Source organism: Oryzias latipes, chromosome 11 (genome assembly GCF_053564925.1).
Source record: "Oryzias latipes strain Hd-rR chromosome 11, Olatipes_Hd-rR_3.1".
Taxonomy (NCBI): domain Eukaryota; kingdom Metazoa; phylum Chordata; class Actinopteri; order Beloniformes; family Adrianichthyidae; genus Oryzias; species Oryzias latipes.
The window spans coordinates 18272167-18299945 of record NC_136247.1 but is presented as its reverse complement, the minus strand read 5'-3'; the positions used below and the strand labels follow the sequence as shown (position 1 = coordinate 18299945).

The 27779-nt window shown below is 37.4% G+C and overlaps 1 long non-coding RNA gene across 1 annotated transcript; it reads right to left on the bottom strand.

The window, feature by feature from the left end:
- LOC110015905 (uncharacterized) lies at positions 1-26543 on the bottom strand. The gene is made up of 3 exons (XR_002874168.2): positions 26413-26543; positions 527-628; positions 1-131 (listed from the first exon to the last, which is right to left on the bottom strand). It is a non-coding gene; the product is annotated as an uncharacterized LOC110015905 (long non-coding RNA).
- Between the last annotated feature and the right edge of the window lie 1236 nt (positions 26544-27779).

The following is a 27779-nucleotide window of genomic DNA, read 5'->3' as shown; positions in this document are numbered from 1 at the left end:
ATCGCCTCTTATCTGGTTGGATTTGTTGAATTTGCAGAGATGAGACGCCTTTTCTGGGTTTCCACCACTAGGAGTGCTGCAGCTTTGCATTAAACCAGTCCTCCCAGTTCTGCCTCTGCTTCTGTAGCCTCCTGCAGCAGATGAAAGGGAGCCGACAGGAGTAAATGCAGACAAGTAGACACCCTCTTAATCATTCACATTTCTTTTTTTAAAAACACAATTAGTGCCATATTGAAGCAGACACAATATACTGTGGAGCATGCAGATAGTACAAGTCAGCATGGATGACATGAATGAAAATTCAAACACAGGCTACAAAGAAAAACCACATTTAATTGTATCCTGCAGAAATACAAAAGCAGAATGGATATATATATAAGTTCGGATAATAACATAAAACGTAAAAATGTTATGGGTTCATCATGATTTCAAAAGATGCTTGTAGAAACCAATCCTATTCGTAAAAAGGGGTTTAATTTTTTGCACTTTTTAAAAAATTCTTAAAAAGAAAAAAAAAAAGTAGTACATGTTGTTGAAGCTCTTTGGTCCTATTTATTCTGCCCCTGGTGTGGAAGGGTCCAAAACTCCTAATATACACTCAGAGCTGCCATTTCACAGAGGAGTCGACCTGCAGGTCAACAAACACAAACAAGGAATGAGACAATTAAAAATACAGTGGCAAACAACAAGGCACACAGGATCTAGAAACTTTATAAGCAACTTTTTACCAAAAAAAAGGTGTTTTTAGTATAAAAACAATTCTACTAAGTTTATGAAACTGATTTTCAGTTAGCTTTTAATCCCACTCACCTTAAAAATGATTTATGTGTCTAACACAATACTTTGGCCATTGTGTAAAAAATATAGACAGGGTGGTGGGTAAAGACTGATGAACATTTGAGACTCAGCCAGATACAAAGACAAAAGAGGTCAGAAATGTCTGTGCGAATTTTAGTTAATCCACCTCCAACACTACATTTATAAATAGGTCCACAAGTCATGAACTATCTAACCAAACATTTTATTTTTACTGTGCGACAGCAAGCTTGCGAATGACTCTTCCACAATGCAACTTGACTGTGACCTAAATCTATTTGTCCACCCAGGGTTCTACAAGTGAGGAATTGAAAACATTTTTTAGTAACTTCTGAAATCCTAAACAGCCTGAACATCAATGGACTGTTTCCATAAATTCGGTTGTTTACAATGCAAATAAAAGGCCAAATAAAAAATATTTGCATTTAAAGTCTTATAAATCACAAGTTTGTTGTATTTATATTTTCTTCTAAACCTAATTACTTCATTTCACAACAAAAAATACAGCATGTGGTCAAACAGTTTAACCATACAACTGGTTTATTTTGAACACTATTTCATCTAATTATGGCAAAATAAATATGGTAAATGCTGTATACTTATACTAACATCTTTACAGTCACAGTATCATTTACCAATTCACACACTGATGGCGACTGCTGCCAAACACTGACAGCAACCACCAGGAGCAATGAGGGCTTCAATGTCTTGCTCAAGAATACTTCTACGCATAGGTGTGCAGACTGGGAACTGAACCTGCAGTTTTCCAACCAGAGGTTGACTGCTCTACCTCTGCACCACGGCTGCCCCAAAAGTAAAACATTCCAAAATCTTAACATGGCATTTTAATTTAAGTTATGAAATTTGTATTACTGTAAGTGAGTTTATCTATCAGCGACAGGCTGAACCCTCTCTGCCTATACTCCATTTCTTCTCCAGGCACTCATACATGTCTTGTCTTGTTTTATATAATTTTCTTGTTTTATATAATTTTTGTCTTGTTTTTGTCTTTTTTTGTTATTTTACACTTGTTTTCACTTGTCCAAAATAAAAAGGTTACTACTACTACTACTACTACATCCTGCAACTATCGGAAACATAGTTTTCACTGTTGCTAAAGTGTCATCATGTTTTGAAAAGTTTTTGACTTTGGAACAATGACTGTATCAGAGAACTAATAATAATAATAATGGATTGGATTTATCTGCACTTTTCCAGACGCTCAAAGCGCTTACAGTGTATCCATTATTCATTCACAGTTGGTGATGGTAGAGGCGTGGCTGCCAGTTCACACCAACAGTCCCTCTGACAATCACTGGGATCATTCATGCACGTAGGCAGTAGCATTACGGGCCTTGCCAAAGGGCCCTCACTGGGTGGTGTGAACTGCTCACCAATTCAATTGTTTGCTTGTTCATTCCCCCCCCCCCAGGGAATCAAACCCTGGTTTCCTGCATGTCAGTACTTCACCTTACCAACCGAGCTACCCAGCCACCAACTGGACTGAGTGAGGGTGATGAAATCCATGGAAATTGTTTACTTCCGGTTCCTTCTAAGCAAAGTCAATTCAGTCATCATTCTTTTGTGATACGGGTGCCGAGGTGTTGAAACCAGATATCGTCAGTAAGCAGTGATTGGTCCAAGTCAGTCTGAGTTAGTATTTCTATGGCAACCACTCCCACCAATCTCACCAATCAGGAGTGAGCTTGCTGGAAGTCCATGGTCAGTGTATAACTTGAATAGGTTGCAGAAATAAAAAAAACAAAAAATTTAGGGTGAGCAACAACATGTTAAAAAAAGGTCCTAAAGCAAAAATGGCTATTCTGACAAACGTAGTGTAATGACAAATTTTTACGTCTCAAAATAAATCTATGGGATTTTGGCTTCTTGAAGCCAGCAGTTTCTTGGGAACCTTAGGAGGGAAGAGGTAATTCACTGAGTCCATGTTCTCACATGGTCAACAGTTTGGAGCTACCAGAGTAGAGGTAGATAGAGGCCTAGAGGAAGACCAAATAAGAGGCCAGGCATGTCTTGGAGGAGGATATGAAGATGGCTGGTTTGAGTGGGGAGGATGCAAAAGACAGGATTAGATATATGCAGATAATTAATTGGCAGTGGCGACCCCAAAAGGCAAAAAAAAAATGTGATTAAAATACTCTACTTTTCCTGGTATACATTTAGCACATAATATCAAAATAAAATGACACGTGGGGTTTAAAAGGTTCCCACATATTTCCAAAAGCTGTTATTTCTTACTTTGAGAATAAGTTAAGATATATTGAACAAAACCTAAACTTATTTTAAGTGAGCATTTTCAATGTAACTCTTTTACGCATGTAATATTATGGCTCAAACTGGATCACTTTTAAGTTTTTGTTCAATTATTGTTTTCAGGTTGAGTTTATGGTTGTGTTGTTTAGCTTTTCTGGTGGTTTAGGACTCATTATTTAACATCTAAGTGAGTATTATACCAAAACTCTTTTCTATGGTAAAGTCAAGGTAAATATCGCTTTGCATCTAAATGTCTAGTTCTGCAAATCCTGCTCATCACTGTGGTGGGGATGGACCCCGTCACCTGTCCACTCCTTCCTGATCCTTGCTTGTGGTCCCGCCACTGATCTTGAGTGGGTGACCTTTTCTTTCAGCTAATCCACACCAAAAAGCCCTAATTACTGCTGCCGCTCCACCAGCCTCCTTTGACTATATAATCAATAGAGCCGATTGGCTGGCGGATCTCCTCATCAGACACCAAGGCGTTACATGCGACTCTGCGTGTGTGTGTTTATGCATGTGATATACTCCTGCTCATATCATGAAGGAAATTAAACATGATCGGAGCGATTGCAAACAAGAACTGTGAGGTAGTATTTGGAGTGTCTGCATAAACGACAGAAAGATAAACAGAGAATGACTACAAAGTAACCATACACACCCTTGTATTTACACACATTTCTCTCTCCAACCTGAATGTTGTGACACCAGTTGACCTTATCGAGCTGCTGTTGTGTAAAGAGTTCCTGATTAGAATATTTTCCCTTTAACCTTTAGCAGAATGACACGCCTCCAGAAAGCCAAGGGTTTATGCCAAGAGCTGAATGTATTCTGGCACTATTTCATTAAGCTGTGGCATTTTACTAAAAGTCCTCTTAGCAATTTAGCAGCTGCACTTGTTTTTTTTTTAAGAAGCATCCAGGTGTGAACTTTGAGATATACACTGTGAGGATCTGACAGTACAGAAAGTATGTTACCTGGTCACCTACCTTACCTTTTCTCACCATTTCTCAGTTTTATATTTACGTGTGGGCAAAAACGTCAGTGAACATCTGACAAGCAAAAAAGACACAACACGATGTTATCAGAGAGTTAAAGGAAGTTTCATTTTAGCTGAAGCAACATGAACAAAATCATATCTGTTCAGTGAAGCAGCCTGCCTCACTTTCTTTCCCCTTTTTTCCCCCTGTCTTTAACTTTTGCTGACAGTCTTTGATTGTATTAGACAAGTTAATGAAAAGCAACAAAGACGAAGCAACTGGCAGTCCTCCATGTAGCCTGCACCTGCCAGAGTGTATGTCTCTGAGTGCATACCTGCCAGTGCCTATGTCAAACCGCCTCATGTCCTCAGGCGTGCCAGTCAAGATACTGATGAGACAGTAAGAGAGTGTTGAGAAACTCGTCTGTACCTTTAGGGTGGTCTCTGCTCTGCAGACATAAAGATGTTATGAAAATGATCTTATGCTACCAGATGAAGTCAAAACATTGCGCTGTCTTTTGATGTGTAAACCACTGCAAACTAAAGCAAGATGCTTCACCAATCATGAGCCTGAGTTAGTATGAAAATTCAATTGGACTTGCAGTATGGTACACACGGACGGTCCTATATGTATTTTGTACAGGCTTTCCTTGGAGTTACTTTTGTTGTTCAGCTATCTCAGCAACACACAATCATAGTATTACACAACTGCATTCATCCAAAGCCATTTACGTAAGGATTATATAATATTCACAACATGGTGTTTAAACCAAGGACAAAATTGTTGTGTTTCCTGGAAAATCAGCTTAGGGTTAACCAGGTTTCCAAAAGTTGGTTTTGCTTCTTCTCTTTTCTAAATGATTACTGATTTTTTTTTCTTACTGATGCAAGATTATCCATATGTCTGATCCGTGTTAGTAATCAGTAATCTAGTCTAAAGATACATTTAAACTGCGCTGTCAAGCGCCCACTTTCAATGAAAAGTCTATGTAAACCCGCGTGTCGGGCTTCCGCATTCAAAACTTTGCGTTCATGCAAAGCTACGCAAGTTTTTACAACCGTTTCTGGGCTCTACATACAAAATGTGCAGCCATTGAACTTTGCCCAATCAGGTACTCTGATTTAGTAGTGTCGTATGGATGGCGTTCCATTTACTGTATTTCACGGAAGTGCCAACTGTTTTAAAATTGATCATGGAGGAGAAATTATTGATTGCAGTTTGAGCTCGGACGTAAATATTTGACACCAAGTCTTTCATATATCGGTAGAGAGCTGTGAAAAAAAAAGCCTGGAACAAGATTCACAAGATTAAACATTTCGCACCAAGACTTTTTTCAACTGTAGGTGGTGGACATGTGCTAATAAACATTAGAAAATGAAAAATAAGAAGACACCCTGCTTGTTAAGTGCAAGCACTTTGGGCTATTCTCATGTTCAAGATTGCGTGTCACATGCCCGGTGTGTCCGGTGTGTGTTACAGTAAATTATTTCAGCTGTTTGGTGGTTTGGCTGTGGATGACCACAGACCTGTCAACAGTTAGCCTCAGGTTAAGGCAGATTCATGGTTTGGGAGAAGCAAGACGTTTTCTTTAAAATGAGCAACATGGGTTTGTCCTGTAGTTCATAATTAGGAGATCTTTTTGCTTGTGTCCAACATCCTTCAGTACCTGAACATTGTCTTTCAAATTGTGCAATAACTCATGTATGATTATTCAACCATTTATAACTCACCTGGACACAGGTGCAAACACAAAACAGGTATTGAAGACTTATAGAGTGGGTTAAGCGTGTAGTGACTCTTTATATATAAATTACAATTCCTTCAATTTATTTTTATTCTTGTTGAATGCTTTTTTTCCCATTATTTGCCAAGTTGCCATATTAAAATAATAGTATTGTACATTGTTTTTTTTAAACCTAAAACAGTTTATTAAACCACAGAAAGTTGTGGTATTTATAAATCTATCTTTAGACATTCAAGTATTTCTTGCTTCACTAGTAACCTGTGTGCATGCCTCTGACAATTCACAGATTTTTTTCCGAAACAGTTTCGCTCTTGCATGAACTATTTTTAAAAAGTTAAGCATTTTTGCTTACAGTTTTTCTCAGTCGCTTTAGTACAATTCTCAGATCAGAATTGAAGTTTGCAAATACGTGTGTGCATTTCTCCAAACAATTTGTACAAACAGCAAAACACTATGGATTTCTTGCAAAAGCCTGTAACTTGCTCAAAATCTTTAGTTCATCTCTGAAAACTAAGTCTTTATGTCATTGAACATGTCAGTGCCATCAGAATGTCAAGTCCTTGTGTCATTGTCTACGAACAAGACAGTCGAATTACTTAGTCATGTTGTCAATATAACTGTGTACTTTAGAGGGAGGTTCTGATGTAAACTATGGCTAAAGTTTGGATGACAATTATTGTAAAATGTAAGTTACACATTTTTTGTTTGATTGCAAGAGACTGGACAAGATTCACATTTACACTTTTATTGTTCATATTGTAATTTGTTGACAGACCATGTCATACCAACAGAGAAAAAACCCACTGCAAACAGTAACACAAAGGGAAAAAAAGATAGGACAATATTCTGTACAACAGTACAGGCAGTGCAGTAGGAATTGGTGTGGTCTTCCTACACCTCTTGTCATTCCTGTATGTTAGGCCACAAATTCTCATCCACATCACAGCGAATATCCTCTCTTGCAATGCAGCGAAATATGTTTGTCACATTATGACAACTTGGTCAACCATTTTGCAGTTAATGACTTATACGATGAACTACTGACTAGGTGTTTTGAGGAGTAAGACTATTGCACAGTGAACTATATACCGGTAATACATTTTGATCAACGTGACATAAACAATTGATAATGTAGCAAAGAGCAGAGAATTGTACATAAGCATTTGCATGGATGTACCAAAGCAATTGCAACTTGTTCAAAGAAGTGAGAGACTGGTTATATGATGTGCACAAGTGACATCATGATGTGAAGATTGAACAAATAGTTTTGGGAATTTCATTCTGATCTGACAATTGTACTAAAGCGACTGAGAAAACTGTAATATCATATTTTCCGCACTATAGGGCACACTGGATTTTAAGGCACACTGTCAATGAATGGTCTATTTTTAAACTTTATCATATAAAATGCACACTAAACTACAAGGTGCATTTAGGGAGACAAAAGAATCATAGATAAGTCTGTCAGGTCAGTCAGACTTTATTACGATTCACAGTAGCTCTAGATTTGTTTGTGACATGCTACACGTCTTACACATTAGAAATGTTAGCTGCATTACAATACATGTAACACCCAACCTTGTTTGTAGCACATAAAAAAAAACAACTGTTCGAGACCACTACATGTTAGCCGCATTAGTGTATTCACAATAACAACTCGTACAAAAAAACAGACTGACGTTTTGACAGAGCACCGTGTACCTCGCAAAATCACTTCTACATCAGTAAACAAAATCAAAATTAATTTGTAGGCGCTCCGGATTGTAAGGTGCACTCTCGTTTTTTTGAACTGCGAACAGACCGACAGATAGATAGATAGATAGATAGATAGATAGATAGATAGATAGATAGATAGATAGATAGATAGATAGATAGATAGATAGATAGATAGATAGATAGATAGATAGATAGATAGATAGATAGATAGATAGATAGATAGATAGATAGATAGATAGATAGATAGATAGATAGATAGATAGATAGATAGATAGATAGATAGATAGATAGATAGATAGATAGATAGATAGATAGATAGATAGATAGATAGATCTTTTCCTTTACCAAAGCCAGTCTTTGAGTAATAGTTTATTTAAGATGAAACAATGAAATCACAGTAGCTGTGTGAGTGATGTAATCCCTGCATTTTGTTCATCCATCAGTGGTTGATGCTTAAGCCTGAGGTCAATTGAGACATATCTATCAGTCCTTGATATCTAGCCAATTTAAGAGATGTCACTCTTTAAGTATCCACTGTTACTGCATTTCTTTTTAAACTCATTGAAAATATTCTGCAATGACAGATAAACACAGGTCCTCTAGAAGATACCATGTTTATTTCTCACATTCATGTTGAATTTACCTTTAAAATTAATGATGAGATAGGCAGCTAAAACTTCAGTTCATGTTTTTGTGTCAAATTTATACCCACGCTTTCATTATATTCATTTGAATACGTCAAAATAAGGAAACGTTTGCCAGAGTTAAAAAGATTTGGATAAAATGTTTCTGTCCAATACTCAAATGCTAATATAATTTTGCAGACAATAATTGAATTACCAGCAGGAACAACACAGGATGTGAAAAAACAAGTATCACCTTTAATGTGTTTTAAAAGTGTGTAAATGAGTTAAATTTCAGAATTAAAAAAAAAACGTTTTTGTTGGTGCTAGTAGCTTTATAATTTTCTGCTGGAAAGTTGAGCATGTTGTCTGTGTATTTGTCTTCCAACATCCTGTGCTCATGCATGCGCAGCATGTGTGTGTTTGTGTGACTGCAAAGTGAAGTGAAGACAAATGCACTCCCACTGAGAGCTGCCCAAGTCGGGCTGGCCTGCTGAGTGAAACCCTGTGGTAATGTTTAGCTTAAAAGGTGAAAAAGAGGGTGTGTGGGTGAAAGGAAGGGAAAAGGATGAGGGGGATGACAGTGCTGGGGTTTTGTATGTGGTGAGCCAGTGAATGAGGAAAGAGAGCTGGGGATGCAGGGAGGTAAGGATGGGTCGTATAAAAGTGGTTGGAGGAGGGAGGGAAGAAAGGATGAAAAGTCCAAACTGGACTGAGAGTAGGAGGCTACCCGCTTGGACTCGTCACTCAGTCATCCCTCACCGACACCTGAACCTCCGCTGACCGGGTCATGGCTGCCTCTCTGGCACAGGAGATATCACCGGGTGGGGGGCTGACCTTTGACCTTTCACCTCTTCATCACCACCACAGCCCTCTTCTTCCCAACAAGGATACTTCTTCGCCAGCTGTTGTGTTACCCAATGATGTCTCATTTGCAAATATCTCAACCTTATTTTAACAAAAAAATGTAGTTTTGAGTTATAAACTACATCAAATGTATCTTTAATTGTGAGAGGCACCTGGCTTTTCATACTCTGCTTACAGTGCTCAGAGCAATATTTTATTTTTCAACATGCAAGTATTTATATAGGGCAAATAAGCATTACACCAACTGAATTTAATATTTATTATTTTTAAACATGTTTAATTTATGATTGACCCCAACAGTTTTATGGTATCTACAGGTTGGCTTGCAACTGCATTTTCTTGAGTGCATTGCTTTGCTTCACTAGTCATGGGACCGTGAAATGACCCAGAAGTGACCCGCATGCGCAGAAGAGTACTCAACGGTGAACAACGTCACTCGTTGTTTGCGGAAGTCGCTATCGTTAACAATGTATGTCAACAACAGTGTTGTCAAAGCAGAACTCTTTTTGCAGTACAGTGATCCCTCGCTATAACGCGGTTTACTTTTCACGGTTTCGCTACTTCACGGATTTGCATCGTGCATTGTGTTCTTCATTCTGATTGGCTAAAAAGTCACTCCGCTTCTTCTCTACCTGTGCGTCAATAACGTTGCAGCTTAATATGTCTTCTGTCTCTTTCGGCTTTTCCCAACAGGGGTCGCCACAGCGAAACAACCTCTCTTTCGAGGAGAGGTCGCATGGTTAACTTGGCAATGTTTTACACCGGATGCCCTACCTGGGCAATTTATCCGGGCTTGGGAGCAGAGAAGGGAACAAGGAGCAGCCCGAATTTGAACCCTGGTTTCATGGACAGAAGGCGCCGCAACCCAGCACGAGCTAAACTGGCTCCCAGGGGTTGCAGTTTAATATGTACATGTACGTAAAACAGCTTGCCAAATTTACATTATGTACGTGCAAATTCTCTTGCAATTTTGAGTTTCTCTAAAACCCATAGAAAAAAGAGCGACAACAAATACCTATCACTATGTGCTTTCCCGAACAAACACACCTGCATCGCGGGCTTCAAAAGGGGAACACACTGCAGAGCGGAGTCAGGATGCAGCGGCTCAGTGTGAAGAGCAGTGAAATAGACCTGAGTCTCTATTTATCCAACTGTACTTTGTATTTTTTTCATGATCATTTTAAATTTCCTCCCGTTTAATCCCATTACTCGGGTCGCGGTGGGCGGTGCTAATCTCCGCAATTTGAAGCCTTCTGTTCACATTGATGATTAAAATTATTATTTGACAGTACAGTACAGAGTTATTTGTTTCTAAAGTACTTTTATTTGTGAAACAAATGCTTGAGCCTGTAAAATGGTTTGTTCTTTCTTTTCAATGTTTAATAGAGTATTTCAGTGTATAATACTTGTAAAAAAAATAAAGGTTTCTACTTCACGGATTTTGCCTATCACGGGTTCTTTTTGGAACGTAACCCGCACGAAAAACAAGGGTTTGCAGTATTACATTTATTTTCACAAAGAAGCCAGCACAATTACAATCTTTTCATTTTAAGAAGGCATTGGAGCCAGGATCGTCTGTACCCACTGTTGTGGAATGGGGATGAGTATGTGTTGGGGCCGCACGTGTGTGTGTGTGTGTGTAAGAGACAGTGCGTGCAGCGAGGAAGAGAATGTGGGGGGCAGTGTGGGCGTGCATTCATGTTGTGTGTTAGGGAGGAAGGAGAAGGGTAATAAAAGGTTTTCCCGCAGAATAAATCCTATGGACTCTTTATTAACCCGTTCTGGAGAACCTAAGGGTCCGAACGGGGAAGTGAACCCCGGAGGAGGATCCGCCTTGGGTCCCCCGCGCTTCTGACCACGGTCAGAAAGGGAGAAAAAAAGAAGTCACTGCGGGGAAGGTTCAACACCACGCTTGGCCATTTCGCTGGATTTTTTTTTTTTTTAATCGCCCGGTCGCCCTCGAGTTTGGCCTGAATAGAGCTGTCAACCCAAATATTAATCCAATCGGTGACCTCGCTTCCCTTCCACTGACTGGTCTCAGCAGCTTCGTCCGCCATGGTTGATGTTTATGTTCTCGTTCCCGCCTACTTCAACACAGACTGATGACGTTTGTAGCGTAACAATGAATAGGGGTCGGATACATGTGGCATGGCCGGGCAGACGGCAGTCGCATTTCAAAAGATCAGATACGTATCGGATTCAGGACCACATACCCAAGTGGCCTGGGTTGCATTTGAAAAGATCGCATAGGGGCAAAAAAATCGGAATTGGGTCGTTTCACCCTGGGGTGTGAACGTAGCCTAAGATGCATTGCATTGCTGTAGAGTTTCCGCAGGATCCTGCTCTTGTCTGCTGGATCACATTAGCTATTCTGTAAAAAAAAAAAAAAAACATCATTAACATTTATCAGAGGTGTTATTTTCTGCAATTCTGGAATAAATGGTGAAGGGTCCTTTTGAGACTTTTTCTTGCCAATAGGGAAGGGATTCTGTGACTAGATGAGCCAGGAATCAAGCCATCAACTCTATGGCTGATAGACAACAGTACCTTTTGCTCTACAGCCACCAGAATTTAACTACTTGATGCCTGAATTTGTTTCTACCAATGAAAAAAAACCACTTACCCATTATGTTTTACTTTCAAATTGAAACTAAATTAAAGTAATTTTGGAGCCAAAGTGGTGTGATGCATATTTGCATCAATAGGTGTCACGGAGTTACTATAGATATAGAGATATAGTGAATATTTGTTTGCCGGGCATCTCATTTTCTTAATGACAAAAAAGGCAACTTCTGATCAGCCTGCTCTGAAAGCTGTTTCATCAGATAATCCTTCCTTCCACTTTACTTTGCAGAGCGAGTTCTTTTATGGGTTAGCTTACAACAAATTGCATGCATGCACACCCATCGACGCAAGCACACATGTCCCTGTGAGAATTGGCTCTAATCTCGGGTTTACATTGTTAGGACAACAGGGATAATCCTTCTTACAGGCTGTTTATATTGAAAGTGCCACCACTGAATCCTCAACACACACAATATTGACTCAGAAAGAAAAAAAGCTGGAAGGAGCTCAGAGGACATGCAGGGATAGCATCAAAACAACAACATAAAATGACCAAGAGACTAAAAGGTTTGGAAATCCCACAGACGGCGTTTAGGGGGATAAGGTAGGCAAGTAATACTAAGAAGGAATTAGTATAATAGAAGATGTAATATGACTTTTTCATATGTACCAGCTGGCTGAGATATACAAAGGCTTTGGGCCTTCGAGGAAGGTAGAAAAGCGCTAAACAAGTATACACCATTTTAAAGACCCCCAGCAGTGTTTGTGAGGAGACCATAACATAACACAATCTACAATGTAATAAACTGATTAGTACCACAATAATATGAATCAAAACTTAGAGCATTAAAATCATACAAACAAGTTATTATCTTGTTTATGAGAAATGCAATTCTGTCATTTTGGATGATTGGAAAATTAACATTTTAATAGAGTTGGTTTAATCTTTTGTTAAATTAATTTCAGATCATTTGAAAAGTTTTTTTTACCCTAAATATCTGAGGGAAGACTTTAGACACAAAAAACCAAGCAAAAAAAAAAAATCCTGATTACAATTTAGATAGTGTACTTTAAATGCAAATAGCTTTAATAGGAAATTAGGTTCGCACCTACGTTAAATAATTCTGCCTTGGGTATAACCACAAGCAAAAAGGTTTTTGTCTTGTTAAATTTGTTTGGCTGTTTCCTTTTTTATTCTCCTTCATAAAAGCACTTAAGTGTGTATTTTTTAGGTTAATTTTGGTTTTAACTTCTTTTTTTATCCTTTCATTCATAATTATGAGCCCTTGTTTGTTATCAAGATTCAATTTTCAATTCAATTCAATTCAATTTTATTTGAATAGCCCAAAATCACAACAACAGTCGTCTCGATGGGCTTCGAAGTGAAACATGAACTCAAAAGGATCATGAATACAATACAAGATCATATAACTGTAGTTGGAGGTTATCTTTTAAAACCTTTTCAAATTTGACGAATATTTTACCGTAAACATATGTGACATATCACATGAATTATTATTTTGTGGGAACTAAATATTATTTCGTAAGAACACTTCTTTTTTTTTACCCATGTCAGGTCACGGGCTCTGTGGATTTGCTCTAATTTATTCTCCTTTTCCACCTCACTCTATCATGAACATCTTCTACCCTAACATTAGCCAACTTCATGTAGATAATAACAAAAAAGACCTTTTGTTTGTTCATTATTTTGCTAGATTTGGGTAAAGTGGTTCTGTGAAAAGATCCCTTTGTTTCTTTTAGTCATATTAAGTTGGTGTGATTTTATTTTGGGCATAAAAGTGAAGGAAATTACCCTAATTGGATTAGAAATATAATAGGACAAAAAATCTCTAAGATTTCTGTCTGTAATGAAATAATAAGTGAAATAATAAGTCGAATTTGGGTTTCAGGGACTATAAAATTTTATTTTTGTCTTTTATACATTTAGGTAAAACCCCAGATTATCCAGACCATTCCAACTTTTTTAAATTGACTTGAAAATGTTTTGTTTTCTACATTGAATAATTCCTGCCTTCAAGCCCAAAAATGATATTTTCCATGAAATATTAGCCTCATGAACACCTGTAAACCACATACTGCTGTGATGTTTCCCACGACACTACTTTCTTTTTGTACTTGATGCTCCTATGACTACTCATGCTAACTGATGAATTTGTCATTCCCCTGCAAACTGTTAATGATGCTGGAAATGCAAAACACATTGCTTCCAGTCTGCCAGGAAATATATCCTGAAGATGTAAGCAACACAAGAGACACATATCGGGAAAAGTTTCATCACCTGGGTGCAGGAGTGAATCGATTATGCATAGTGTCAGAGGTAGATACGGCTAAAGTCATTGCCTCCTCAGAAGATTAGTAGCTTAATACTCTAACATAAGCCATTCCTGGTGAGAGACCTCATTCTCTCTCTATCATCCTTTCATTCATCAGCGCTCCTGTTGGATGAAATTAATCTGTCTTGAACTGAAGCCTGTTGTTTCTCATATTTGTCACATGAAAGGAATCAAGAGCTTGTAAGTTCATAAATCGGCATGCTGTTGTATCTGGTGGAACAGGCACATCTCCTGGGGTTGCTTCCTAATTACAACAGTGTGCCTTGAAGTTACCGCAGGAGGCACAACAATCACCACTTCTGCAGCCCACAAAACAACCAAAGAATTCCATGTTAGGAGTGGGACGAGCAAAACAATGAATACAGCTAAAGATTCTATCAACAGGTACCAATATGACAGAATACAGACACATTAAGGAAAAATATAAGACTTTTGTAACTCAGTAGTATGACATCTTTTTGGTTCTAAAACTTTTCCGTGTCGTTGTCAGTATACATTTGTGGATAAAAACTATGCGCAGTAAAGAAAAATATTGCATTTATTTTAGAACAGTCATGGTCATTCTTACAGACAACTTTGATGCCAACATGTGGATGTCAGGACACATTCCATGGTGTTGATTTCCAACTAATTTCTAACTTCTAAGTAGAAAATGCAGTGGGGTTGCTTTCATTACCTGTTTATGAAGGAAATCAAATAAGTTGAATACATTTCTCAGCTTTTCCTTTATTTAACCAGAAAGGAAATTAGGATAAAGCAGGCTAATAAAATGTTAACACAAAATCTAAAGTATATAAAATCTATGTTACATATGTTAATGTTTATGTTAAATGTCTTGCAAACCAGGAACTATACGGAATGAAATGAAAATTGATATATTTTTGTAATGCCCAATAATTCCTGCTCATGCAATGTGATACAGTTTTGAGCCACTGAGATCAGTGTTGATTTCCTTCAGAGGAGATTCTTCACATAACCAGCCACACTATATACTGAATATATATATAGATAGATATATATCTATCTATCTATATATATATAGATATATATGCTTCTGAAGTGATTCTGAAGTGTCTGATTAGTTTTGGGAAAGAAATTGGCTTCTTCTAATGAACTGTTGTGCAGGTATGTAATTGTATTTGGCCAAAGGACCTTTTAGTTTTAAGAATGTCATTTCAGTTTCAAGAAATGTGCCAAAACAACAGATAAAAACTGTAATGAACTAATGCCACTCTGCAGAAACTGTCAGAAAGACCACAGGCATTTTGATTTTGGCAAAATCAATATATACAAAGTATATCAATGTATCAAAAGTGGGTCTTTAATAAATCCTAACTGTTTGTATATCCTGTTTTTATAAACCAAAACTTTCTTAAAAATTGATTTTCTTGTCTTTGTTCTGAATGATTTTTTCTATCGTAATATTTTATTTAATAATCTCTAAGATCATTTTTCTTTTTCTTGACCCATCAAAATAACTGTGTTGACTTAGCTTTTCTAGTTTCATGCCTTATTGATAATGAAAGCTCTCCTTTTAGATATGGATATGCAGGTGTGAGCTTTCTATGAAATAATTGGGTGAAAACAGTAATACTTTTTTTTATAAAAACAAGTAACACTAAGAGACTAAAATAGAGAAATGATGTCTTGATGATATGTGCAAATACATCCAATTGACCTCCTGAGACCTGACTGCTACTGCACATCGACAGAAGCCGAGAAACTTCTCACATTAAGGCATACACAAAGATCGCAGACACTTTTCCCTGCAGGGGCTCAAACTTCAGTGGCTAAATGCCACTCCAGTATCTGATGCTGCCTGTTGGATTATTGCGCTGGCTGGCATTAACCCTTCTTTTGGGGGAGGAAAAGCAGTAAGGAGAATATTGGAAAAACAGCAGGCTTTAGCATGCATGTCAGGGACAGGGGCTGCTCCCTGAGCCAAATGCCAGTCTATAGATCGCAGAGGGGACTAAAGATCACATCATTGTCCGCATAGACATTGGTGACACTGGACGGTGGACGATAGGGAGAGGAAGGGCCGAATGATCCTTGCCAGGGTGAGGCATTATAGACAGCAGCTGTCATTACACAGCAAACATGCGCTGGTTTGAGAGGACAAATGTAAACACACACAGAGCAACACACACGTACACGAGCCGTGACAACGAAGTTATAGACAGGGGCTGTCATTGAAACAGTCTCTGTGGAGCTCAAATGATAACGAGGAAGGGGGGAGGAAGACCGGGTGATGCTGAGGAGGGGTAATGTCCAGCTGCATTCAGGTGAGCTCCTAGCATGCAGCAATTGAACAAATGACATTAAATTCACAACAAATATATGGTTACTGTTCATTCTCTATAAATGAGATAAAATGAAAAATATAAATGAAAATAATAGTCTTGGCTCATGTTACTTTTAATAAATTGACACATATGAAGTGATATGTGGATTTCAGCTCTACATTTGAAAAATCCTTCTCCACCAAAAATAGAAAAGACAATAATAAAACGGATATAGACAGAAATTTTCTTGGATCTGTAAAGCACTGAGAAATCAGATGTACTTTGTACAAAGATTTTGCACAAGACATATTTGACTGAACTCAGATCAAAAAAGACTTGAGACTTGACCAGGACTTGATGTTTGGGAATGAAGGACAATTCTGTATTTTTTATTGTCATTCATTTAAGGATATCACTGTTTACAACATGACAGCTCAGCTTTTTTTTTCTTGTTATTGTGAAATTGTAACCATATAGGCACACTAAAATACATTCCAGACACATTTTTATTTTTAAAGTCTATTATAGTGACTTTCCTTAAACTCTTGAGACCTGAGCTTTTGTTTTCTATGTTTTTTTACATTTCATAGTCAGAGGCCCCCAGGTAATAGGAATTAACTACAGTTGTAATAAAACCCACAATGTGATGTCCACGCATGACAACGCCAGGTCTTAAGAGGTTAATGATTCTAGATTCAGGTTGGCTCGTCTGTGCGTCCGAATTTGGCCGTGTACCTCGTCTCTGGCTCATCTCTGCTCCTACACTTGGTTGTTGACCCTACCTCTGGCTTGTCTGTGGGCCTGTACTTGGCCGTGGACCTCGCCACTGGCTCATGTTGCGCCCTCAGCCATACCCAACTCCATCTGGATGAAGCCCATCTGCTACACTATTCAAACATGTAGTTGTAGAGTTAGATAAGCCAATTCTTCTCTAACAGTCCTGGTACATCGCCTGTCCGTCCTGGGAGAGGATCCCTCCTTCATGTGGGCTTCCCTGAGGTTTAGTCTTTATTTTCCTGGAATCTGATTTTTTTGGGAGGTTTTCCTACCGAGAAAGAAGGAATGCCCAGTCTAGTTTAGTCTGTTTCGTTTAGTTTTGCTATCAGCTATTGTATTTTATAATTGATTTTATGTTTTGTACAATTAAGGAAGCCGTTGAGACATCTGTGTTGTAATATTGGGATATAAGAATAAAACTGAATTGAAAAATTGAATTGAATTCGAGTCTTTGTTTTCTCTCTCTTTTTTTCAGTCAGATTTTACTTTTAATATTTCTTCCCATATTCTTTCTCTCTAAGCCCTGACTTGCACTCATAGGGCAGCAGACAAGAGCACTGACCACCACTTTCACTGAAATCCCTTTTATAAGGGAATTATTGGTCATCATCAGTGTAGACTGAAGGTGGAGAGTATGCTGCAATGGCACAAGTTCATGCCACAAAAACAGAGTGCATTTCAGTTATAATAGTAGTCAGTTTATGTTCAGATATTGCATTTTGTTTAATTTGTTTAAGTAATATATAAATATTGCTGTTTGCACCGACTGTCACCTTGCACAATAAAGCTGTATATACACCAGCCTCAGCAATGACCACTCCCAATAAAAAGTTTTTATAAGGGCTTGTATATGCATGTTTCGGGCTTCCACTTTCAAAACTCTTGTGTTCAAGCGTCCCTACAGGTTTTTAGTTGAATTTTCCATCTCTTTGTATGAAGCGCATGGCAATTGAACAAGCATTGAAAGTTATACCCTTTGAACTTTGACCAATCAGGGATTCGGATTTGTTGGTGACAGAGTTAGCATCTGGGAATGGCTTCTGTTTGAGAACTGATTATGAAGGAGAAATTAAGAATGGCGGTTTGTGCCCAGCCAGAATGATATGAAACCAAATTTTCATGTATCAAATAGAGCTGTGAAAGAAAGATATTGGAGCAAAATTCTCAAGATTTTGAACATTTTCCACCAAGCCTTTGATGACTGTGAGCAGCCGACATTTACTGGTATCAGATCGCGACAGTCAAATGTAAACACTGTATTCTAAAAGTGCATTCAAGAACCCATGTTCAGTACATTCATAAATGCAAATCACACGCCCTGTGTGTGTGGCCTTAGTCTAATTAAATCAACTGCAAGTTCTTATTACTTGTAAACGTTTTTCATACAAAAGCTATTTTTAGGCTTTACAATACCATCAGCAAAGCAGGCTCAATGGTTCTAACTTTTACATACAGCTTGACTATAATATAAAACATTCGGGAAAAATAATGTTGATGGAACCTTAATAAAACTTTTCAATAGATTTGACACAGTTGGATGCGTTGAATGCCGTGCCATGGTTTTTGAGGGCCCTAAAACTAGATTTTAATAATAATAATAATAATAATAATAATAATAATAATAATGATTGACACATATGATAATAATAATAATAATAATAATAATAATAATAATAATAATAATAATAATAATAATAATAATAATAATAATAATAATAATTAATAATAATAAAACAAAACAATAATTTAACATTTGTTTTATTGCTTTGCAAAGCGTTGACCTAGTGATGATTTGTTGTTTGCACATACGTTTGTAGTAACGCAAAATTTTGTACATCTGTGGGGACAAGGCTGTTACTGTACACAGGAGGGCAAATGCCTCCCCATAGATTCGCCCCTGCTCACATGTCAGATGTGCCAAAACTGGGCAGTACATAATGAATGAAAGGCTTTACATTCATCAAGCATGTTAACAGAGAGGCACTAATCACCCATGAAAAGCACACTGCTTGAACATGCTATGAATGCAAAAATAATTAAAATCCCCCCCTGGTGTTTAGCAAGAATCTCATCTCTTAAGAGTGCAATAAAAGTAATCTATCTATCTATCTATGTGTGATACTAGAGCCATAAATATACGGCATCTCAGAGACTTAATTTAAAATCAATTTGTCGTTTTAAGCTTGCCGCTAAGAGAGCCTGAGATTCTAATCTCCACTGCTCTCTGCCTGAAGGGGACGAGCAGACAATCAGTGCATAGTTTCACACCAACGCTAAGACTCCAACATGTGATGCCCTTCAGGGTGTGTACAAACTGAAGGCTTTGAGTTACACAAAGTTTTAACATCTGTCACTGAAACATGCCTCTCAATTCTTGCAATAAATGGACCGTCAGTCTTGACATCCATACAGGCTGCACACTGCAGTGAAACTGTATTTTGATCTAATAAACCTGCCTTCAAGGGAGTTTGAGACAAAAACAAAAAAACACATCAAGCTTTAACCTGACTGAAAGCTGCACACCTGCAACCAGATTGTGGTACAAACTCCAAAATCATTAATATGATCTGATACTTTCACATGTCAGTATTCATTAAAAAGGGTGAGTTCCCACATTTTGTATCATTTGACACACAAATTGTTCACTAATCCTCCCAGATTGTGTTTCCAATAGTTTTCTGTCACAGCACACGTGAGCACCATTGCTCTTGCTCTGAGGAGGACTGACAGGTGGTTTTCAGCTAAAATGGTGTCAGGTGAGTTCAAACACACCAACAATTGCGCACATCCCCGCAGGCAAAAACCACAACTTCCATCATCTGCAGATTTCAGCTGACATGGAGACGTTTCAGTTGAAGTGCTGAAACCTGTCCGTTGTCCTGAAGCTGTGTGCGTGTTCATATCTGGATGTTAAGGCAGTTATTTTAACTATGAGTCCCTCTTTGATATGTCAGCCGTTCCCTGAGGGCGTTTCGTCGTGTGCATTTTCAACAGTTTATTTATTCAGGCAACCAGAGGCTCAGGTACTTGATATCAAAGAGTTTTCTACAACTCTGTTTCCTTGTTGACAAGAACAGCTTGTCGTAAGTTTAGGTTTGGGGATTAAGTTGTAACTTAGCTTTTCAACTTTGAGTGTATAATCTTACAAGAAAGGCATGGGTGTGGAAATTGCAACACAAACATTACAGCCTTTATAAAACAACTGAAGCACGTGTCAGGACACCTTATCTCTCTTTGAATGAAATCTAAATTTAGGTCAATATTATCAATTGATTTATATATTTTCAGAAATATCATTTAAAGTAATATTTTGCACATAAATCAAAATCACAGTCAAAATCTTTAAGGAAAAACTTTGTTGATCGTCATTGCAGGAGCTGGTATGTTATTCTGGTTTGTCATAAAAGAGATAAAAATGCAGTGTTGGTGTCTGACAGAAAATTCCATGTAATCCCTTTGATTCTTGTCACTTAGTGAAGGGTTAAACATGTGATGCAAACACAACAGCTGCTAATTTGAGACTGGCTTTACAAAAAGCAACAACAACAAAAAAAGTACAAGCTATTAGATTTCTTTGTAGTCTAACCAATGAATATAATTTTCACTTGTTCTCTCTGACTTCTGCACATGCTCACAAGACATTTTCAACTTTCACCTAGTTACTTCTTTGGGTTCCTACTGTGAGTTTTCATTTATTTCTACACAAAATGCACAGCCTTGTACTAATTTTCCCTTGAGGCTTGTGTGGCCACCTTAAGAGACATCATGAAAATGGGATGTAATATTGTTGTCCATGTGGAAAGTGTATCGTAAAGCATTTGTAAGGATAATGTAAGTCATACGCACTTATAACATACGGGTGACACATGTTTGTGACATAGATGGTCAGGAAAGCAGTGATCAGCAATTTTTATCACTTTAAAAGTAGTTTTAATGAGATTGAATTCATCTGACCACATTTCAATTAGTTACTGTGTCTCATTGTTGTGGCATTGTTTTAAGAGAATTCTGTTAAGGAACTTCAAGGTAGTTTTTAGGATGACGTCACAGCAGCACCAGGTGTGTGCCACGTAATGAGATACAGAAAAGCATGTAAAAAGCTTTTTCCGCAGTGTTAAAATAAACGTTTTAACAAATAAACTGTTGGACTCCGTTCTGTTTGATAAAACGACAGTTTAATTAAATCTGTCCATGACTCATCTGTTGCATTATTCCTAATCTGTTTACATCAGGTGACGACCGGCTACGGTGGCCGTTTTGGTTCAGTCGTTTCGCTCCAAGGACGATTGTATTCAGACTGAGGAATCTTAGAGTGAACCAACGCTCAGTCTAACTGGAAACAAGCCCAGACCAGTCCCGCACCAAGGTCAGTTTGGGTGTATTCTGACAAAAAAATTGTACTGGATTATCTGGGGAAACGAACTTTGGTTCACTTTAAGCTAACCAAATATGTCCAGTCTGAATACACCCTTATGGCGCTTTGGTTAGAGGGCAGTTGTGATGCAGAGAACATTTACCACAGCTATTCTGAGTGTATTTTGCTACTCTGCAAAAAATAAAACAAAAAATAGTCCATCACTATCGATCGTTTAGTAAAAACCCCACCCACTGACAGATGAGTCCTGTGGAATTTGGTCTCTACTCTTTTTCCATTTTGGCAATTGTCAGTATTCACTAAGCTGTGTTTTTGATGGTTAGGTCCTCTTACTTTTTGCAATCCAATTTGCTTTTGTGTTTTGTTGAATTTTCTGGCCAGCACAGAGTGAAGAGTCTGTTGTGTAATAAATAACACAGACCAACAGTAACTTTGACAGAACATAGCAGCTCTTCATATTGTCAGTCTTCATGTCTTTTCTAACTTCAAACTTGAAGAATTCAGTTAGCTGATCCTGACAGTTTTTTCAAAGATTATATAGTGAAGAATGAGACTTATTTATTTAGAATATAATCTATGAAGAAGAAAAACAATACATCATTGTGGTGTGTTGTTATGCTTCAGTTCATAATTCTTGTAGATAAAACGGTATCTGTTTAAGATAAGATTTCATCTAGCAAACAACAACAAAACTTTGTGTACTCTACTAACAAATGCTTTGTGATGTTTATTGACTAACCTATACTTGTTAAAACCACAATGTCCTCAATTGAATACTTCTTGAATACTTAAGTGATTTCCTTTAACTTTTTTCTGCTTTACTTTTTGGCTTACCAAGGATTGCGCCATGTGTGAAAGCAAACCAACCCAAATAAAGGTGTGAGGACCTATTTACCCCCCCCCCCCACCCCACCCCACACACACACACTTAAACCAGGTCCACAGGACTATCCTGATATGAAAACAAGCTTGGGTGGACTGTTAGCTTGCTTGACTGCAACAGAATTCAGGTACATTTTCACACTCCGATACAAACAAAGCAAACCATCTGAGGAAATGAACTACAGAAACTGCAGCAACGGTAAACTATCATGTGAATAATTAGAAAAAAAATTAGGTGTTTGAAATAACGCAAGTGTGTCCTACTTCCTCAAATTCAACACCCTGTAAGGAAATCATGCCAGTAAACTGAAATGCAGTAGCACAATGGTAAAAGTAAAACATGTCTGTTGGCTGCTTTTTTTTATTTATTTTTCTATCGTTCTCTTATCACCGGTTTGTGTGCAACCTATTATTAAAACTTAAAGCTGCAGGTAATTACATAAATTTGGTGATTAGATTAGCCACATCTTACATTTCTAACAAAGGTTAAGTCAGAAGGAAATTTGGAACAGTGGGTTTGCTTTTGTCTATGTACTATTTTCAAGAGCCTCACAACATTGCACATTTCCCATTTTTACCATTTTAATCAGTGTAAGACTATTTTAAATGCTTTCTTGTTGCAGTTGCAATACAAGAATGAAATTCGCTGCATTTAAGGGATTTTTAAGAACTGCAGGACTCTCCATAGAAGCCCATGATTATCTTACCATTGCCCTTTTTGCCCCATGACTAGACTCAACAGGTTTGTCTGGCTCACAATAAACAAGCAGGAATGAAAACCCTCCAAGAAAGATTGCAAGCTGGCAATGAAACAAGTAAAAGTGAACAACATTTTTATTCTGTCTTTTTTGTTAAGACTCATTTCCCAGGGAGTGTCATGAGCTTCATCCAGTGTAGGTTGTTTCGCACTACTGCCTAACTATGTAGCCACGAGGGAGCCCAAGTCTGGATCCCTCTGTGCCAGTCCCCAGCCTGGATAAAATTCAGGGTTGTGTCAGAAAGGGTAAAATTCTCTGCCAAACCACCTGTGGAAATCAGTGAAAGCTGATTCACTGTGGCAACCGCTGAAGGGATACGCCGAGAGCGGGAGAAGCACTGGTTGACTGCTCATTGTTTCTTCTTTTTTCCCGGAATCCGTTTTTTTAGGAGCTTTTCCTTACCGCGAAGGAGGGTCTAAGGGCAGGGATGCCCAGTTTAGTAAGTTCAGTTTAGAATTTTCCTATTGAATTCTATGTATTCATGATCCTTTTGATTTTATATTTACTTTGCAATTACCGGCACGAAACCCATTGAGACGACTGTGTGTATATATATATATATGTATAAGAAGAAACTCTGCTGCACAGTCTACAAATGCACAATCCTTCCATATGTGGCACCATGTAAGGTGAATTGACTTTCAACTCTCATAATGTACCACCTTTTTGTGTTGTTATTGTATCTGTGACTCTGTCTTTTGTTTTGTCCTGTTTTATGTTTCCTGCCTAGGGACTATGGATGCAAATTAGCATCATTGCTATAATCCAGCATGTTTATGCCTATCATTCTTTGGTAGATGTTCATTAATGTGCACTGTCCCTATTAAATAAAGCTTAAATAAATAAAATTGTACTGCCAAGTTGAATTGTTATAACTCAACAACATACAGAAACAACTTTTCTTACTTTTTGTGGTATCTTCAGAAGCCATAATTTGCTAAATCATGTAATGTAGTTATTTAGCAGAGAAATTACAATAGAAAAAATACATCCTGCAAACAGTGGAGTTAAAAACAGCACAAAGAGATCAGCAAACATTGTCCTAAGTTAACCCATGCGGTCTTTGTTGGGGAGTTGTGTTCATATTTTCGAAGTACTACTTTCGATTACATTTTCAGACCGGAGTTACAATTTTGAAGTGCTGCCAAATGATTTTGTGCAGAGACACAGTGACAGACATAATAATTACACTAGTGTGCCTCTTATATCTCACCGGGTCATTTTAGAGGCTTGTATGGCAGAAAGCTGGATGTGTGCTCTACTGCTGCTCTTCTTTAGAGTCAAGTTAACTGTGTTAACTGTTCTCTTCTTGTGTCTCAATTTTTAACTGTAACATCATCATGAAGTCCCCACATAAATTAAATTGAACAAGAATAAAAAATATAATGAATTTAGTTAGGCTGCATGGTGGTGCAGTAGTTTGTACTCTTGCCTCACAGCAAGAAGTCCCTGGTTCAAGTCCCAGCTGGGACCCTTCAGTATGGTCCAAAAACATGCTTATAGATGAATTGATTACTCTAAATTGTACCTATGGGTGCATGATGTGCCCCCCCCCACCCCCCCTTGCCCAACAACAAGACAGGTTCCATGAACACCCTGAGCCCATAAGGGATAAAACTGGTTAAGAAAACAAAGAGATGTTTATTTTTCACATTCAAAAGTGAGAAATTAGTGATTTGCTAAAATCTCAGAAACTGTTTTATGTTTTGGGATATTTATTCACTTAATTTTGTTCAGATTGCTTTAAGAACATATTTAGCTATATTTTAGTTTAGAGGGTTTTCTTTTCTACCTTGATTCATGGTTACTCCAGGTTTCCGTTTTCAATCCTCTCAGACACTATGTGTTCATTTCTCTTCATTGTATTTAAAAGTTTAATTTTCCGTTTGGCTTCCCTTCTTTGTTGAGTTATTTTTCCAGTTTCTAATTTGTCACTTTTTGTTATTTCCTTGTGCTAAAGTATATTTAATAAGTTACAAGTGTTTTATTTGTATGTTTAGGTCGTCAAAAACCACCGTTACTGGCAGGAGGAAATGTAAAGATCACTTGTCTTGAGCTGCTGCTGTCAGTTTGAACTTATTTAAAAATCTATCAGTCTTTTTTTATGCCAGAATTTTTTTTTTTTTTTCAAAAGACAAAACCTCTATTCAGGAGTTTGCATTTTTAGCTAAGTGCACAAACAATATCATAATCATATCACAAGTATAATTTATAAAAATAACATTTTTATGTACATATATGAATATAAACACAGAAGAATTACAACTTTAAACTAAATAAAGTGTTTTAAATAACTGTAGCAAGAAAAATGTACAAATTTAGTTTTTGAAAAAACTATGTTAAATCACTAATTAAACAGTAACATCAGGTGTATTATTTCAGTTTAGCATCATAGCTTAAACGTTGACATCATAATGAGAACCAAAAACATTGTTATTGGATATTGGGGTAGCTGGGAGATCATCTTGAAGAGACCAACAATAAGAACAATCTAAATAGGAGTCCCAGTAAAAGTTAAAGCATTTGAAGAATTTTACAATAAATATGCTTTAACATTTTTTGTTTTATTATTTAATAACAGACAATCTTTTTCTACACTTAATTTAAAAATAAATTTTACGAAACCAAATAAAAGTTTTGTTCCAGAACCACTTTTTTACTTATTATTTTAGAAAATTTGAAACAGTGTTCAGAGATATTCTGTGCTTTATTTCTGATATTTTTTTTAGAAGTTTTTCTTCTAGTTTATATCACGGATATTATTTTTTTTGTTGTTAATGTTTCTCATCCATGAATTTGTTCTCAGTGGCTCAGCGTTTGAGCGAGGAAATGTCCTACTGTTCTTCCTGTTGGAAGCACATGTCTGTGTGTGTGTGTGGTTGTGTGTCAGGTGTTGGTACTCACATTAGTCATGTACAAAACAAAGCCTTTTGGGGAAGCACTGATGGCCTACACAAAGAGCATCCAGACTCCTCTCAGTGTCACCCGATCTCCTGTGTTTGCACACACATGTGCATGTGTGGGGAGATAAGTGTGGGCCTGTGTGGTGGGGCGCTGACTTTAGGGGGTGCAGGCGCCTCATTGGCTGCTATCCTGAGGTCAAGCTGAGGTCAAGACATCTGTGATGGATGGACCTCTGTCTCCACTATGAAGCCCACTTTCAGCCCTCACTTGTGTTGGCCTGAGACATGCTGAGGTGCCGTGGCTGTGCTCTTCTGTTTTCATAGAACTCAGTTTTACGCCCCGTGTAGCAACGTACCATCAAGCAGAAAGGAGCTCAAAGAAAAACAACTTTTTCAGGTGAGTTTCGACATAAAGATGAAGAATGTGCACCTTGGCCTCCTTTCCCTTTTTCTGTTCCCCACTTTAGCAATCACGTAGCAGAACAAACCCACTGACCAGTCGACATCATCCCTCTTTTTCTTGCCCTCCATCTCTTCTTCCATCACGTTGTCAATCTCTCCATCGGCTCCGTCCCTCTATCGGCACATGGAGACGTGCATCTGTCAATGGGTGAATTCATTTTGGCTGCCAATCACAACAGGGGAGTGGTCAGTGACTGCAGACGTGCCAATACTTCGACCACTGTGATAAGTGACTTTTGTCTATCTGGATCTGTCTCTCTGGGTTTCCACCTCTTTTTATACACAAGTTCATTCTAAGACCATACATTGCCCATTTTTTCAATTAAAATTTGAATTGTTTCATCCCCAGCATAATTTTGTTTTATCGTTCAAATTAAAAAACATGCAAATAAAATGTAATAGCAAAGCATTAATGTTGTTGCTATTTAAATCCAAAGACATTTGAAGTAGCTTACGTTAAGAATAAAATATCCTATGTTGTAATCTTATGTCTTACAATATAACTCAAGGTGTTACAGTCACAGTTTTAAATCTAAAGACAGAATCCTCTGCTTTTCAGTTTGCACAGAGAGACACATACCTATAGAGAAGGAGCATGAAATCAAGAAATCCTGATCAAATCAAACAGACGCTGGACAAAAATCGACTGTATGAACGCGTCTCCCTGTTTGCAGTACCTCACATTGTTAAATCGACAGTTGCATTTCTTAAAAATGTTTTCTGAGCACAACAGTCTTGTTGTGTGTGGAGCTGTGAGACGAATACCTTCTCTTTAAGATGCGGGTCTTTGGGTATTCATCCTCCTCGTTTCCTCTTTGTGCGGCACAAATCATTATTCTGAGGCTGCTGGAGGAAATAATGATTTTCATTGATTAGACAGAATTTCTTATTTAGAAAAAATTATACTCAGATTTGACAACTTTTTTAATAGTTCAAAATATTATTTTTTACAAAAGAAATAGCTGTTTCTCTCATTTTTGTGAATTTTTTCATTTAATTTCTAATTTTTTTATTTGTTTGTTCAAAATTGTAAGTACTGTGGTTTAAGCAGTGAGATGTCTCTCTCCAAACTGCAGAGGATATTTTTTATTTTACTGGCCACACAGAAGACAATTGAAAGTAAGAAAAAGCAAATACAAAAATGAAAACATCAGTAATAACACACCAAAAAACAAGTTATTTAAAAAAATAATTATGAAGATAATAAAAACAGAAACCACCCAAATAATTAGTATAACAACAAAACAGTTTTGATGTATTAATGAATGTTTTTCCTTTAATTAAAAATGCTATAATGATAGCTCAGATCATATTAAGTCCATAACTTTGATATATAAAGCAATAATTTGGTGGAACATAATATCTTTTTGTGATTTTGTGATATTTATACATTATTTCTTT